General features: G+C 43.7%; 1 protein-coding gene across 10 annotated transcripts in view; it reads left to right on the plus strand.

Moving 5' to 3' along the window:
- Nucleotides 1–17215, plus strand: part of LOC146026277 (complement factor H-like) — a 960333-nt gene that overhangs the window by 485583 nt on the left and 457535 nt on the right. The gene's annotated exons all lie outside the window — the stretch shown is intronic.

A 17215-nucleotide genomic window follows, 5' to 3' on the forward strand; every position in this document is an offset into this window, starting at 1 on the left:
CAGTGATATACCTTAGTCTGATATCTAGCAGACTTTTTTCATTATAACTAAGTACCAGATAACTGTCCCTAAACCATATAGAGTTATTGTCATAGACAAATGTTGTAGAGGTTTCTATTTTTCGTGTACCCTAACACAAATACATGTAACCAGATACAACATTAACATTGTATCCACAGAAATTATTTATGTGGGAAAGTGCAACAAAATAGAGGTGATAGAGGGACCTGACAGCATACACACTGTCAGATCACCCATCCAACCTCCCCCAGTACATCTCTGAGAAAAACGGTGACTCCCCAAGAACCACATGATTTACAAATGGTATCTGCAATTGCGTTAATCCCCACACTAAAAGGGAATGAATGACCACTGCTAAATAACTACCCTCACAAGGTCGGCAGTGAATGAATAAACTGCTTAGACACATATGAATGCGAAGCAATAGATACACGCACAAATTCCATTGTGCATAGCACAGAAATCCTATCTGTGCTAAACAAAGGAGTAGATATCTGCCGCTTTTGAACAAATACGAATTGTGACGCAATAGAGGGATCTGACGGCGTACATACCGCCAGATTGCCCACACAATCTTCACCACAGGCTACCTCCTTTCAAATACTATGTGAGCCTGCAGAGTCTTCATACCTCACTCAGCCTATTACCATACGCTAAGAAAAAGAGAGTGTATGATAAACGCACAAATCTCATTGCGCATAGCATAAAAATCCTATCTGTGCATAAACAACTGTCTCACACCATCGATACACGCACAAATTTCACTGTGCATAGCACGAAAATTCTATTTGTGCATAAATAATTGCTAGAACATATACTTGCCTTTCTTGGAATAGGACAAATGCTACTAAATAGAGGAATCTGACAGGGTACACACCGTCAGATTAACCCATACAATTTTGTCTAAGGCACCCTTTCCAAAGACGTGAGTCCGTTAAGCCGTCATCCACTGCCAAGCCCTCGTGTATCCCCCACCCAGCTTATCAACACAGATCTTAAGAAACTAATATCTGTGATCCAATAACTCAGAACCCATACAGAATAACAGGCGCACAGATCTTTCTGTGCACAGCACAAAAATTCTGTTTGTGCGGAATAAGAGCTACCAATCAGGTATACGAGAGACACCTACATTTTGGGGTAACATGCACGGTTAAAACAAACAAAAATTGGATCACTGGTACTAGCAAGGTGTGGACAGATAAGAGTATATGCACAAAATCTACTGTGCGTAATATACTCGGCCCCCAGCATTTGCGGATTTAATACATATGGATACACACTAACCAATCCTATCCATACAATCTGAGAGTCAGGTTGCATTTTGATCAACAGAGAGTACTGACGAGAGTATACACATTAACATAGTCGTGATACAATAGAGGAACCAGACGAAGTACAGTGTCTGGTCACCCACACGACCTCACCCACAGCACCCAGTAACAATAGTGGTGCATCTTAAGGGTTACATAACCCATGACAACTAACTTACTAGAGGATACTCATCACAACACACACACACAGCGCGTGCATCCTTTTAATAATTGTTCATTGTTTATGTATGTCCTGTATGTAGTATATATTTCATTATAATGGTTTCCTTTATTTGATATTAATAAAAGTTAAATTTTAACCAATTTCTCTTCAGTGCGCCAACAACAGAGACAATCCTTTTCTTTTTTGCTCTTTTGTTTATATGATTGTACTGTAGATCCACACTCACATCTTCAGAAGATCAGTTTGTGGGATGCAACCCAGCTGGGTGTCCATCCAGGATCCAGAAAAATATATATCAGAAAATAGGACACTCACCACTTTAATAAAGAGCAAGTTCCTCCTTCATTATCGGACACATATCATGTTGACGTTTCATTCCTAGCTGGACCTTTGTCAAGACCAACAATATTAAATGATAATAACAGCATAAGACACCTTGGCCAAGTAGTTCATTAAAGTCCCCGGCTCACAGGCCACCAATTCCGCACTGCCTGTACGCTACCATAAGCCACACATCAAAATACTGGAAAAGTGTTTTCCAGATGCCAGATGTCGCAAAAACGGAAGTGTAATAATGCAACTTATCAAATCGTTAGTGGTGAATTAAATTATCAATTTTATTTAAAAGGAAATTATTAATCAACCATATGTATATGCAATAATTTCAAGGTGTAAAAAAGGGTCTATATCTGTAAAGATATCTACCAGTCAGCATCTGATGAGGGGTGACTGAAGCTTGATTGATATATTAGTCACTAGCTGACCCGTCCGGCATTGCCGGGGAAACCCTTGGGGTTTATTTATTTCCAAAATTGCTGAAAAATGTAATCTTACAATATGCTGTGCCAAAGACCTAAGATTGTAATTTGTTATAGATTCCACCATAATGTTAGAATGTGTTTGCATTGATACTCAATGACGGCAATGAAATCAGGTGTGGTGTTGTTGTTTGAAACACAACGCTCCTGAGTTGAAAACTTGTATGTGTTGATGAATTCCACATCCACTCCTGAGATTTAGCACCTACTGTATGACATATCCTCTAACATCTGAGGGTCAGAAATCGGTACAAAATCAGAAAGGGATGTACAGTTTCTAGGGTGTGTATTTACAGGCGCTGAGTGCGAAGGGACCGGGGTGGGCGTTACTTACCCCGCCGTAATTAATTAAAAAATCACTGCTCCCTGCCACTGCCACTCCCATCACCAAACCTGCAGCAGTCTCTGAGGTCTGGGGATCTGTAAAGCACATGCACCGGGCATCTCTACTATGGAAGTCGAGTTACACACACGCCATTTTAGGATAGTATGGCCGCCATTTTGGTTCGCAGAGTTGCGCAAATAAAGTTTCCATACCCGAGTATGCGTGGCAAAGTGGACCAGAAGAGTAACCATACTATCACACATAAATTCATAAATACATACTGACACTAAGTAAAATATAGTTAAAAGGTTTAGAACGCCACACATAGCTTAGTTAGCCCTGCATACATCTGTCTGTATCGTGTTTAGTACCGTTCCGTTCAGTTCATTATGCGAAGTATTCCGGTCATTGCGAATATTTCGCAATATATACTGCCCAATAGTTATGGACATAATCCATAATCCAGAGACAGTTTCTGTAGAAAGAAGGTAACAAAGAAATCCAGATGAAACCAGTTCTTATCACTGCTGACGCCGAAACCACCGAACAAAGGACTCTTAAAGTTCACTCCCCTGGACCTAGCCAAACCAGGTGTATCAGCTTACCCCCCAATCACAGCTGACCTGACATTCGACCCCTGACCAATGAGAACGGCCTTTGACCTCCCCTTTCTGACCCTATAAGATAGGCGACCCAGAGCAGCCAAAGTCTCTTCGGCACATCTACTTTTCCCTGACCTGACCACCGGACTATAGTTCATCCCTGAACGATAGTGAGCTCTGACCGGACTACACTTTGCATATTTGATGAGAACGGTAACGGTTGCATTAACGGTAGTTATCCTTATTGTATTGATTGGCTGATTGTGTCTTGTATCTGTTTTCTTTCCCCTTAGCAGAGTCTGTTTAGTATTCATTGTTAGTATATTGTGTTACTTGTTATACCTGTTTATTCTTATTTCTGTAACCCCCTTTTGTCCATTAGGGACTCAAATACAACCTTTTTACGGAGCTCTTATCTCCTTATTTCTATACAGTGGTCGTGTCTGTTTATTCGCATAATAGCGACAAGGTATATTACGGACACTGTCCGATAAGGTATATTCGCAGTTTAGAGACAATATACTGCGAAGGAATCTCTGATTAAGGTACTGATTCTCTGTGTACATAATACAATAAAAGGTACACTACGCTGCGTTACGCTTTGTACGCACGTAGTTAGGTATAAAGGGTACGTTGGTTGCGGACTTATTACGTAACCTGCGCTGTTCACTTATTGTCTCTCTGGTCATATTTAATCGCCATTAACAATTGGGGGCATCGTCCGTCCGCTCCACATTCCAGAACTCAGTACCAGGCGTGCGACCCGACCTATACCAGCAAAAGGGTGGAAGTATTTATTTGTTTCCATTGCTGGATAGGCCGAGTCCGCGGCGGTGCGGGGTTCGGGAAGTGCTAGCGCTGAACCCGGAGTACAATAAGTGAAAGCCACGTGTTTTAAAGCATATCATACCTAAGTGTTTAGTAAACTGTACTTCTGCCTGCCACAAGTAGTTTAACGGGGTATAGTGTCTTGGGTTGCTTGTTTATTATAGTATATGTACCACGTGCGATAAGGTTCGCACACGTGGAGTCTGTGTTTATTATAGTACAAAGAGGATCCCCTCTGTGCAAAACTATAACTTTTTGTTAGTTACTGCAAAACCAGGGACTCAGCCACGTGGCGACAAGCCCTGGGCCTTTTTGCAGTAACGCAAAGCGTCTATTGTGTATTACGCAAGGTGCGCGCGCACGGGCCCATATCGGGAAATTTTCGCATCTTTGTACGTGATTTACGGATTAAGTGCGGGATTTATTTCGCATCTTGATACGTAACTTTCGGACGGAGTTAAGGGATTTATTCCACATTTAGGCGCAATTACTGCGTATAGCGAAACCCGAGCACAGCCTTGCAAATACACTATAGAACACGTGGGTGGCCGATTCATCGGCGGCCTGTGAACAGTGCATGTACACACGTGGCTGTTCATTGGTACTGCACATGCAGCACACATAGGAACTCAAAGGTGAACAGTATTTAACCACTAGCTTTATTTAAACAGTATAGCAATATACTGCGAATGAGGCGGTGATTAATAAAAGAAAATAAGTTTTTTTCTTTTTGTTCATTTTTTTTTTTTTTTAAACAAGCAACTCAAGCATTATTTTAATAGATTCCTATAGAGTGTTATAAGGGATTTATACCTGCATAAGTATCCAGTGAAAAGCTACCAACTTGGGAAGATTTTCTGTACAGAAATATTTCAAATATATGCATAAGACCAAGGTGTAACCAGCGCCCAGTGTGAAAAATAACTGAGGCGAACGGGTGTGTGACGACACGACTCAAGCGCAGTGTAGTCCAGTGTAGGACAGTCCAGGTAGGACAAGGTTAGGGTTCACGTGACGACGTGCCCATAGGAACTGCCCCTTCAGTGGAATTGATTCCGCTAGGAGGGTACAAGAAGATACATCGGAACGCACTTGTTTCCGATTAGCTACTTTAGAAATCCGATTTTTGGGGGTATAGGAAAACAAGTTTGTTATACCCTGGAAAAATTGTGCCGCATCAAGCAAGTTGGCTAGAAGTTCGCTGCTAGTTGAAAGACTTGGTGATTGAGTATCGTACCTTGTATCCTTCGCACCTGCTTGACTGTGGGATGTTCTAGGAAGCTGTAGAAGTGAGTGTTTGGGGAGCTCTCAGATAAGTAATAACCCACCGATATCTATTAAGCTGTGAACGTTTATTCCTGTAACTATGGGTAATAACGGGTCACGCTGTGATAACGTGCATGTTAGGGAGGAAGCAAGCCGGCCAAAAGGATCGGCTGCTTTTATTATGTGCAGGAAGCACGGTGAACTCGCAGTTGTTTACCAAAATAAATGGAGAAAAATGACACAAGGCAGCAAGTTAGAATTTCCCAGTGTTGGTAGCTTCGATCCGGAAATCTTATCGGCAGTAAAAGATGAAATATGCCTACTCTCCAGTCGTAAGGAGAGAGTGAAGCATATAGATATTCTTAAATTGTGGCAGAAGGAAGGACAGGAACAATGGGGAAGCAGAGGTCTGGCAATACCTGACACAATCAGCCAAAATATAAATGCAACCGCTGCCATAATAGAATCAGCTCCCCCACCCCCATATGTGCCGAAGGGGATAATGACGCATAAGAAAGGAATAAGTAATAATGTATCCGTTGCTAACCTGTACCCTGTCTTATCCCCTTACAAGGAAACCCGAGAGGAAAACGAGCAGCTGTTGGCACTGGCCGTCTCTCATGCAATTAATATGATTGAGGGAAAAGCTCAACCCGCTGTTGAGGCCCCAGCACAGGAGGAGGAGACGGCTGATGCCAACAGCATAGTATCGGACTCAGGTAATGATGCACCACACAGCACAGACACAAATGACTCCCAAGCAGGTCCCAGTAATGCGAATGTGGTACAAACATACCCTGTACGCACACTGGAGGTTCCCTATGGTAAGGCAGACAGAGAGGGTGTGATACCTACCAGAAAGATGACCATGCTAAACCCATGGACACGGTTAGAGCTGCGGTCCATCATTACAGATTTCCCTGACCCAAGGAAAGATCTGGCATTGTGCCGGAAATTTGTAAGGGATCTGGGAAACTCTGATGAGCCCACCAACAAGGATTGGAGAATCATGTGGAGGGCCTGTCTCCCCACTCACATTGACATCCCGAAATTCATTCAGGATAGTGGATTGAAAGTGGACAAGGAGATAAATGATGAGATCAACCAGGAGAATATACGCCTGATTAACTTACAGTTGGGAGTATATTTTCCTGCGGCAGTAGAATATAGCAAGATTTTCACCATCAAACAGAAAGATGGCGAAACTGCTGCTGATTATTTTACAAAGGCCTTACTGGAGGTATCAAAGTACACTGGTGTCTCCGAGCCTAAGGACGACCCCCACCTGAGGGAGATGATTGTCTCTGTGCTGGTGGAAGGGCTTAGGGAAAACCTGAGAGCCAGAGTCCAAACCTCTTTTCCAAATTGGTGTGGAATGACAGTGGATGCCCTACGGGAATCGGCTGTGGACCACGACCGCAACATTAAGAAGCACAGGGAACTGCAAACTGACAAACTGATGATGGTTAGCATCCAAGCCCTTACTAATGCCCCAAACAAAGCTGCATACCAACGAAACACCAGGGACACAGGTAGAAAGCCAATTATCTGTTACAACTGCAATAAGGAGGGACACATTGCAGCTCATTGTAGGTTAGGAAACCACAGGAGTTACCAAACACATAAGCAAGAATGGGAATCTCACAGAGGTGAGACACGGAGATACCCAGCCCCTAGACAATGGGAGGAGACAGACAGGTCACGCAACATGCCTCCTCCCCATCTGATGGCTGACACTGTGCTAAGGGCAACCCAGGTCAGACCATAGGAAACAGGTCATACCTGTATCCTACAGCCAGTTAGACTAACACAACACCTTGGAGAGGAACCTCAGATGAAGGTTGATATAGCTGGAGTAAGGCAAACCTTTTTGGTTGATACAGGGGCGGCCAGATCTGTTCTCAACACTCCTCTTCACTTGGGTTTCACTAACCAATCAGTAGCGGCAATTGGGGTAACAGGAAAAATACAACATTACCCACTGACGAAACCAGCGGAGGTTACAATCGGGCCTCTGCATACCAAACACTCTTTTCTGTTGGCTGCAGCGGCCCCGACTAACCTCCTGGGTAGAGATTTACTATGTAAAATGGGATGTGTCATCTATTGCACTCCCGATGGGGTATTCCTAGATACTCCTAAAAATCTTACACAAGAAGTGCAAGATATGCTGGACAGTCCTCAGAGGCTAATGTTGTATTCCACTGTTGTAGAGTCAAATCCATCTAGGGTAGCTGAAATTACAGCACAAATACCGGGTTCCCTTTGGACTAAAGATGGACAGGATGCTGGGCTAATGGCAAATGTAGCTCCAGTAGAGATCCGCTTAAAAGAAGGCAGGATAGCCCCAAAAATACCGCAGTACCCTTTAAAACCTGAAGTTGAGCTAGGAATATTTCCAGTGATCCAACGATTGCTCCAACAGGAAATCCTAGTTAGAACTTCCAGCACGGCCAATAGTCCCATCTTTCCTGTGAAAAAGAGCGGGGGGAGGGGCTACAGACTAGTGCAGGATTTAAGAGGGGTAAACAAAGTAGTTGAGAGCCAATTCCCCGTAGTGCCAAACCCAGCTGTCATCCTAATGCAAATCCCACCTCATTGTACTCATTTCACAGTCATCGATTTGTGTTCAGCATTCTTCTCCGTCCCTTTGCATCCTGACAGCCAGTATCTGTTCGCCTTTACTTACAGAGGAGTACAGTATACCTGGACACGACTCCCCCAAGGATTCATAGACAGCCCCAGCATCTTCTCCCAGGCCTTGCATGATTGTTTACAATCCTTTCAACCCATGAGTGGTTCGATACTGATACAATATGTTGATGACTTATTGTTGTGTTCTGAGTCACTGGAGTCATCAGTGGATGACACTAGACAGCTACTGATGCATCTCTCAGAGACAGGACATAAAGTATCAAAGGATAAGCTGCAATTATGCCAGACCAGGGTTAAGTATCTGGGCCACTGCCTTACCCAAGGGCTGAGACACCTCACCGACGACAGAATCCAAGCGATTCAGAACATGGTACTGCCACAGACCCAGCATCAGATCCGTACGTTCCTAGGCATGTGTGGATACTGTCGCAATTGGATCCCAGGATTCTCTATTCTGGCATTACCACTGCAAGAGATGGTTTCCTCAACTAAGCCAGATCGGGTCTCTCATACTGAGGAATCTGAACTGGCTTTCGAGGAACTAAAGGTGAGCCTAACCAAGGCCCCAGCACTGGGAATGCCAGATTATGGGAAACCCTTTGAACTGTACGGAACTGAATCAGGTGGGTGTGCGGCAGGAGTGCTTGTACAAAAACATGGTGATGCCAACCGACCAATAGCGTACTACAGTGGCCAGCTGGACACAGTAGCACGCTCACTCCCAACCTGCTTACGAAGTGTGGCTGCAATAGCACAACTAGTAAGTAAGAGTGAGGACGTAGTGTTGGGACACGATTTAACTGTTCATGCTCCCCATGCTGTCTCTGCCCTCCTAAATTCTGCCCAAACACGTCATGTGTCCTCAGCACGGTTCACTAAGTGGGAACTGGCGCTGATGGCCCCAGTAAATATTACCATCAAAAGATGCAACACACTAAACCCAGCCACATTCCTTCCTCATGTGCCTTCCAAGGCACAAAGGGTGGAGGGTGATGGGAATGTTGCTGAATATGGTAAAGCAGAGTTTAGTGAGAGTGAGGACAAACATGATTGCATGTCCTACCTGAATCAGACCTTCACAGCACGTCCTGACATAAGCGACAGCCCATTAAGTGAGGTAGACATAACCTTATTCACAGATGGTAGCTGTCATAGACAGACGGACACGGGAGAGCTGTGCACAGGCTACGCAGTAGTAGATGGAGAAGGTATTGTGGAATGGTGAACCCTTGGGACCACCTCACTCAGCACAAGTAGCGGAACTGGTGGCACTAACCAGAGCATGTGAACTGGCCCAAGGAAAATCAGTCAACATATATACCGACTCCAGATATGCTTTCGGAGTAGTCCATGATTTTGGAGCCCTATGGCGCCTCCGAAATTTCATGACGGCGGCTGGCACACCAGTGGCGCATGCGACATATATTAGGAGACTTCTGGGAGCTATTCAGCTTCCAGACAGAGTGGCTGTTATCAAGTGCAAAGCTCACACATCAGAGAAGGACCCGGTGTCACTTGGTAACAGCCGCGCTGATGAGGCAGCGAAAAGGGCCGCATGCCCTGTAAATATTTTCACCCATCCCACCAACCTTTGTACACTGAACATGGTATCCACATCCAAACTGATAGACATGCAGAATTTGTGTTCCCCACAGGAAAGAGCAGTATGGAAGTCGAAGGGATGTGGCCAAGAGTCTACCGGACTTTGGAGAGATGGACACGGGAAACCAGTGGCCCCCAGGGCATACCTTCCTAGTCTAGCCGAGGCGGCCCATGGGCTGACACATCTTGGGAAGGAAGGTATGTGCAAGCTGGTAAAGGCCTACTGGTGTGCACCAGGGTTCGCTTCTCAAGCAGGTAGAGTGGCAATGTCATGCCTCACCTGTTTGAGGAAGAACGTTGGAAAAGCCATCCCAACAGAGCCATCCCACATCCCTCCTACAGAAGGCCCTTTCCAGGTAATACAAATCGACTTCATACAGTTACCACCCTGTAGGAATTTGAAATATGTATTAGTTTGTGTTGACATGTTTTCTAGCTGGGTGGAGGCTTTCCCCGCTGCCTCCAACACTGCTACCTTTACAGCAAAGAAAATATGTCAGGAGTTTGTCTGTAGGTATGGTATCCCAAAGGTCATTGAGAGTGACAGAGGCACTCATTTCACAGGAGAGGTCTTCCAAATCATGTGTAAACTCCTGGGGATTAATAGTAAACTTCATACTCCATATCGTCCCCAGGCGAGCGCCAAAGTTGAGAGAATGAATGGTACTATTAAGAACAAATTGGGTAAAGTTATGGCTGAAACAGGGTTGTTATGGCCAGAGGCATTGCCTATTGTGCTGTATAGCATTAGGACCACTCCCAGGACTCCGCTCAACTTGTCCCCCTTCGAGATATTGTTTGGTCGGCAGCCACACATCATGATAGACCCACAGGATGATCTCAAATGTAACAATGAGCTAACTGTACAGTATCTCCTAAAGCTAAACAAACAGCTAAGGGAGCAACAAAAGCAGCTGAAATTACTGAACCCTGATATGCCTACAGAGAATTGTCATAATCTTAAACCAGGAGACTTTGTTATGATCCGAAATTTTTTACGCTCAGGTTGTTTGATAGACCGTTGGGAAGGACCGTACCAAGTTTTGTTGAACAGCACTACATCAATTAAAGTCGCAGAGAGAGAGACTTGGATACATTCGTCCCACTGCAAGAAAGCCAGTAACCCAGAGTCCCAGTGTGCAGAGAGCGAGAGAGAAGAAGTGTCGCTAGAAGCATTGTTTCGGGAACACTGAGAAGCAGCCAAGGTCGAGCAACCTGAGCGAACAAAGGTCTAAGAGCAGAGCAAAATAAAAGTCCCCTGGTAGAGATGATGGAAGGACTCCAAGCAAAAGGTTCACAGCTATGCATATATGTCTTTGTTTTCTTTCTGTGTTCTTTTATTCACCCAAAGATACTCGGTGGCTGCCACATCCTAGAGCGATCGGAGCGGAGTTCTGACAGTGTAATAATGGACCCAGATATGGGTGAGCTAGAATCCCTAAACCAGCTTGACACTTTGCCCATGACAGGAGAAGGTAAAAGGTATGAGGGAAACGTAGTTCAAGGGCTATGTGATGAGTTATTGTCTGGTGAGTACTGTGTCTGTAGATATTGTCAACCTAAAATGGAAGAAGAATGCATCCAGCGATGTCAGTCGACAAGTAAGGCAACTACCGGCCGACATCCCTTGAGTGATTACCACTCACTAGTGGGTAAGGTTTTAAACCAAACTGAATGCTGGGTGTGTTCACAAGTGCTACATAAAAGGAGTAGTGTAGGCCTAGTCCCATACCCGCTTAACATTTCAGAGATAAGCGTATTAAATAAGGGGAGGCCATTGGATAAGAGATACCTGTATACCAGGTCCCCTAGTCTTAGATTACACCCATACCAAGTGGATAAATCCCTGGTATGTATGAACTTCTCGAGTTCCAGAGCGATTGGTACTTGGGAAGTGACATGGCATAACCAGACAATAACTTACTCCCAACGTCCAGATGGAGAGCCTATTGATAAAGAATTGTTGTTAAAAATCCGAACCAGTGGGAGACACTATAAATATGTCTACACGGTGAAGAGAAGTAAAATGATGGCCGGCAGAGTATCAGCCGGCTACTGTAATGTAACCCTACAGCCAGAAATCTGTGAGGAACAAGTCAGGGAACAGGGGACGGGGATGTTCTTATGGATAATGTGTGACAAGATCATGAAATACTCTGTCCCTTATTTTCTCCCTGACGATGTTTATTATATTTGTGGTAGGAGGGCGTACAAATGGCTCTCCATGAACTACGTTGGTATTTGTTATCTAGGCAGAGTGTTACCGGAAGTGATGACCCTCACACATGATGAGATGATGAACATACACAGAGGTATTTCTCCTCCTTACACTCATACCCATTATGACCAAATCCATAAAAGGGATTTAACCATCAGGAAAGAACCCCTAGCTTCCGAAATGATACACGAGTCGTTCGGTATCCAACTCCTCATTGCTTTAGATATCACCCATACCGCCAGAGGAGTCATAAATTTTAAATATATACAAGCATTAGCCAGCTTGGTAGATAACATCACTGAGATTTATGATGACACCTTTAGATACACTGGGAAGGAGTTGCAAGCGTATAAAAGAGAGCTAGTCCAACATCGAATGGTGTTGAACTATCTGACTGCTATGACAGGAGGATATTGTGTCACCCTCTCTACACAGTTTGGGGTGAAGTGTTGTACATATATCACCAACAATACTGAAGACCCAGAAGAAATCATCGATCATCGGATGGATGAGATTCTTCAGCTTAAATGGGAATTTAGAAGGGAACATAATATCAGCCTGGCAGAAATAGGTAACAAAGTTAGTGAATGGACCTCCTGGTTGAATCCAATGCACTGGTTCTCTGGTTTAGGAGAATGGGCGCAAGGGATCATAGCTAGCATAGGAAAACTCCTTCTCTGTATCGGTGGTGCCATCATAGTCTTTGTGCTATTGTTCAAATGTATAAAGGTGGTGACCCGGGGAAAGACAAAACGTACCGAAATCATGAGTGTAAGAACGAGAGATACAGAGGAAGACCAGGGTTTGGTATATGACCCTAAAATCGAAACCACCTCCCTTTAAAGAAACCATATTTGTGAACGTGTATATGTTGTAACCACCCCTGTTTTTATTTTTATCCCAAAATTGTACATTATCCTTCGTGACCCTGAGTAGGTTGTTCGATAAATGCGGCCCATCGTTTATCCATGATCCTGGATCGGCCGAGAGCAGATGGTTTACTCCCCTTATATGTTTAATTCATGTATCCCAATTTCTCTGTTAGGATTATGAATTTCTGTATTTTCGTGTGAAATGTTTTGTATTGTAACAGTTTTGTAATTACTGTTAAAGGGTGGACTATGGAAGTCGAGTTACACACACGCCATTTTAGGATAGTATGGCCGCCATTTTGGTTCGCAGAGTTGCGCAAATAAAGTTTCCATACCCGAGTATGCGTGGCAAAGTGGACCAGAAGAGTAACCATACTATCACACATAAATTCATAAATACATACTGACACTAAGTAAAATATAGTTAAAAGGTTTAGAACGCCACACATAGCTTAGTTAGCCCTGCATACATCTGTCTGTATCGTGTTTAGTACCGTTCCGTTCAGTTCATTATGCGAAGTATTCCGGTCATTGCGAATATTTCGCAATATATACTGCCCAATAGTTATGGACATAATCCATAATCCAGAGACAGTTTCTGTAGAAAGAAGGTAACAAAGAAATCCAGATGAAACCAGTTCTTATCACTGCTGACGCCGAAACCACCGAACAAAGGACTCTTAAAGTTCACTCCCCTGGACCTAGCCAAACCAGGTGTATCAGCTTACCCCCCAATCACAGCTGACCTGACATTCGACCCCTGACCAGTGAGAACGGCCTTTGACCTCCCCTTTCTGACCCTATAAGATAGGCGACCCAGAGCAGCCAAAGTCTCTTCGGCACATCTACTTTTCCCTGACCTGACCACCGGACTATAGTTCATCCCTGAACGATAGTGAGCTCTGACCGGACTACACTTCGCATATTTGATGAGAACGGTAACGGTTGCATTAACGGTAGTTATCCTTATTGTATTGATTGGCTGATTGTGTCTTGTATCTGTTTTCTTTCCCCTTAGCAGAGTCTGTTTAGTATTCATTGTTAGTATATTGTGTTACTTGTTATACCTGTTTATTCTTATTTCTGTAACCCCCTTTTGTCCATTAGGGACTCAAATACAACCTTTTTACGGAGCTCTTATCTCCTTATTTCTATACAGTGGTCGTGTCTGTTTATTCGCATAATAGCGACAAGGTATATTACGGACACTGTCCGATAAGGTATATTCGCAGTTTAGAGACAATATACTGCGAAGGAATCTCTGATTAAGGTACTGATTCTCTGTGTACATAATACAATAAAAGGTACACTACGCTGCGTTACGCTTTGTACGCACGTAGTTAGGTATAAAGGGTACGTTGGTTGCGGACTTATTACGTAACCTGCGCTGTTCACTTATTGTCTCTCTGGTCATATTTAATCGCCATTAACACTACCAAACAGTGGGGCAGCCCCTGACTGTGGGAGCAGGTCCACGGGCCTGGCCACATGATGTCATGACGCGACGCACACTACCTGCACCACTGTAATGCCCCACTGGGAATGGGTGCAATGGGCCAAATTCTTCCCTACACCCGCCGAGCCAATCCACTGATCCAGCCATCACAATCATCAATGGGTGCATTGATAAGGTTTGAGTGTAAGAAGTTGAAGAATAAGACTGAGAAAAATAATTGCCATGTTACAAAGTGTACAATTTACTCAATAAATCGTGAAAAAAATGTAAGTGTACATAGAAGTACAATCAAGAAATGAAAGTAGGATTAAAAAATAAGTTCTGATTCAAACTGATAATTGTTTGGATGGGGTGGGTTGTGAAACAAATCTATAGGTGGGGGTATGGATATTGTGGGCATAATTGGTGTTTGTTACACCTACATGGGGCCCTCAATTGATGGGATTTTCACTACAGTGTCACGGTCACATTGTCACCATAGGGGGATTCCCAATTGGGGTCCAGGTTGTCTTTTAGGGATCCTTTACAATCCTGTAGCTCTCTTCTCCTTGAGCTTACGGTCTCCCTTAATGATAGTCAATCACTGAGGGAGACCAAAGGCTCCAGGAGAAGAGACCAACGGAATTTTAAAGGGGTCCCTAAAAGACCACCTGAACCCCAATTGGAAATCCCCCTACGGTGACACTGTAGTGAAAATTTCTCATCATCTGGGTACCCCCTGTAGGTGTACCAAACACCATTTATGCCCACAATATCCATACCCCCTCCACCTATAGATTTGTTTCGCAACCCACTGCCATCCAAACAATTATCAGTTTGAATCATAATTTATTTTTTAATCCTACTTTCATTTCTTGATTGTACTTCTATGTACACATATTTTTTTCACGATTTATTGAGTAAATTGTACACTATAACATGACAAATCTTCATCTCAGTCTTATTCTTCAACTTCTTACACTCCTAACATTCAAACAAATGCATGCAGCACTCATGCCCATCGACCAAACATTATCTATGAACCAAAAGAGTCTGGGAAACCCTTAAGGCAGAGCAGTGCCTGATATCCAACTGACTAACAGGGTGAGTGCAGTGTACCCACTTTGTATTGATCAATGGGTGCATTGGCCAGGACAAAGATTTCTCAGTGCAACTGGAGGACTGGAGAGACGGATATGGGGAACAAAGTAGAAATGGTACATTAGGTACAGTTTTTATTTGCCGGTACAGACTGTTAAATAAACGGCAAATTATTTTTTATGTGTTCTGTGTATTTGTGTGTGTCGTACTGTTTTTGTGTGTGTGTTGTAATGTATGTGGTTTTGTGTGTTATATTGTATGTATCTGTCCAATGCGTAAGTGTGTGAGGTGTGCTATGCATATACAGTATGTGTGTGTTGTGTCTTTGTGTATCTGTGCAAAGTTTAAATGTGTGTTTTGTGTGTGTTGTACTGTTTTTTGTGTGTGTGTGGTGAATGTGGGTGTGTGTTGTGCTGTTAGAGGTATGTTATGTGTGTGTATCTGTGCAATGTTTAAGTGTGTGTCCTGTGTATTGTACTGTTTTTGGGTGTGTGTTGTAGTGAATGTTGGTGTGTGTTGTACTGTGAGTTGTGTGTTATGTGTGTGTTGTGTGTATATCTGCCGAATGTGTAAGTTTGTGAGGTGCGCTACGTATATATGTGTGTGTAGTGTGCTGTGCATATGCTGGCAATGTTTAAGTGTGTGTGTTCTCAGTGGCGTAGCTTGGTTTGGGGCGCCCCCCCGCCATTAATGGGGGGGCGCCTCCCCCCCCTCCCCGCCGGCCTCCCCACCCCCGCCGTTAATGGGGGGGCGCCTCCCCACCCCGGCCACCGGTGCCAAACCCCCCCCCCCCATCGCCGCAGGCTTACCTGTCTGCGCGTCCCGGCTCCCCTCCTGGCTTCAATTAATAATTCTATGCAGACGGACCACGATAAAATGGCTGCCCCCATACCGCAAACAGTTTCAGAGAACTGTCTGCTTTATGGGGCGGCCATTTTATCGTGGTCCGTCTCCATAAAATTGATTGAAGCCAGGAGTTGTGTGTTTGTTGTACTTTTTTGGGGTGTGTGTTGTAGTGTGTATGGATTTGTATTGTACTGCATGCGGTGTGTTTCCAGCGATTTCAGCCCCTATCTCCCCCATGTGTACACAGGTTAAGTGTGTGAGGTGCTCTACGTATAAATGTGTGTGTTGTGTGCTTTGTGTGCATATGTGGTGTACTGTGTGTGTGTGTGTGCACGTACAATGTGTACGTGTGTGTGTGTGTTATGTGTGGTCTATGTATATCCTCAATTATTTCCTAATTGTTTAAAGTCTTCACCATAATGTTAGAATGTGTCTGTCATACTCAATGACAGCAATGAAATCAGGTGTGGAGTTGTTCCTTCGTCCACGGTTTCCCAGATTGTCGATCTTTTCCCCAGATCATCAATGAAGGAAAATTAAAACTTGGTGTTTTTTTAAAATTCTAAGTGAAATTTCCCAAAAACGGCTTCGAGGTGCACACCACCGGGTCCAGAGGTATCTTGTTGCCAAATTTTGTATCTCTGAGTGCCACGGTGTGTCCGCAATTATGCGATGGACACGCGCACACACACATGCACACAGACTCTTCAACTTATTATATAGATATATAATATACTAATTTTTGTTGAGTATTATTTACTTCATGTATGATAATGAGTACTACTTCCAAATTGAAATAAAAAAATCCAAGTTCAGCCAAATAAGCAACTCCGCTCTCAAACTGTTATCAGTGTATGTAAATAGGAGATATACTGTAATAGAGGGATACATTCCTCACTGTCCCATATACACAAATATAATTAGCATACTAGTGCTTAATTGACAAACCCCTAAATCGGCTTATAGAAATGATAAATATTAACAACTGTTCTTATAGATTTATTATTTACAAGGACACATAATAGATAGTGGGACCCTTTTCCCAGTGTTTTTGTAGTAAAGGCCCTATTGATAAGAATCAATCATAATGATTGCAGTAATAAAACAGCACTGAAAAACAGGCTGCTAA

Source organism: Crinia signifera, chromosome 8 (genome assembly GCF_055691185.1).
Source record: "Crinia signifera chromosome 8, ASM5569118v1, whole genome shotgun sequence".
Taxonomy (NCBI): Eukaryota; Metazoa; Chordata; class Amphibia; order Anura; family Myobatrachidae; genus Crinia; species Crinia signifera.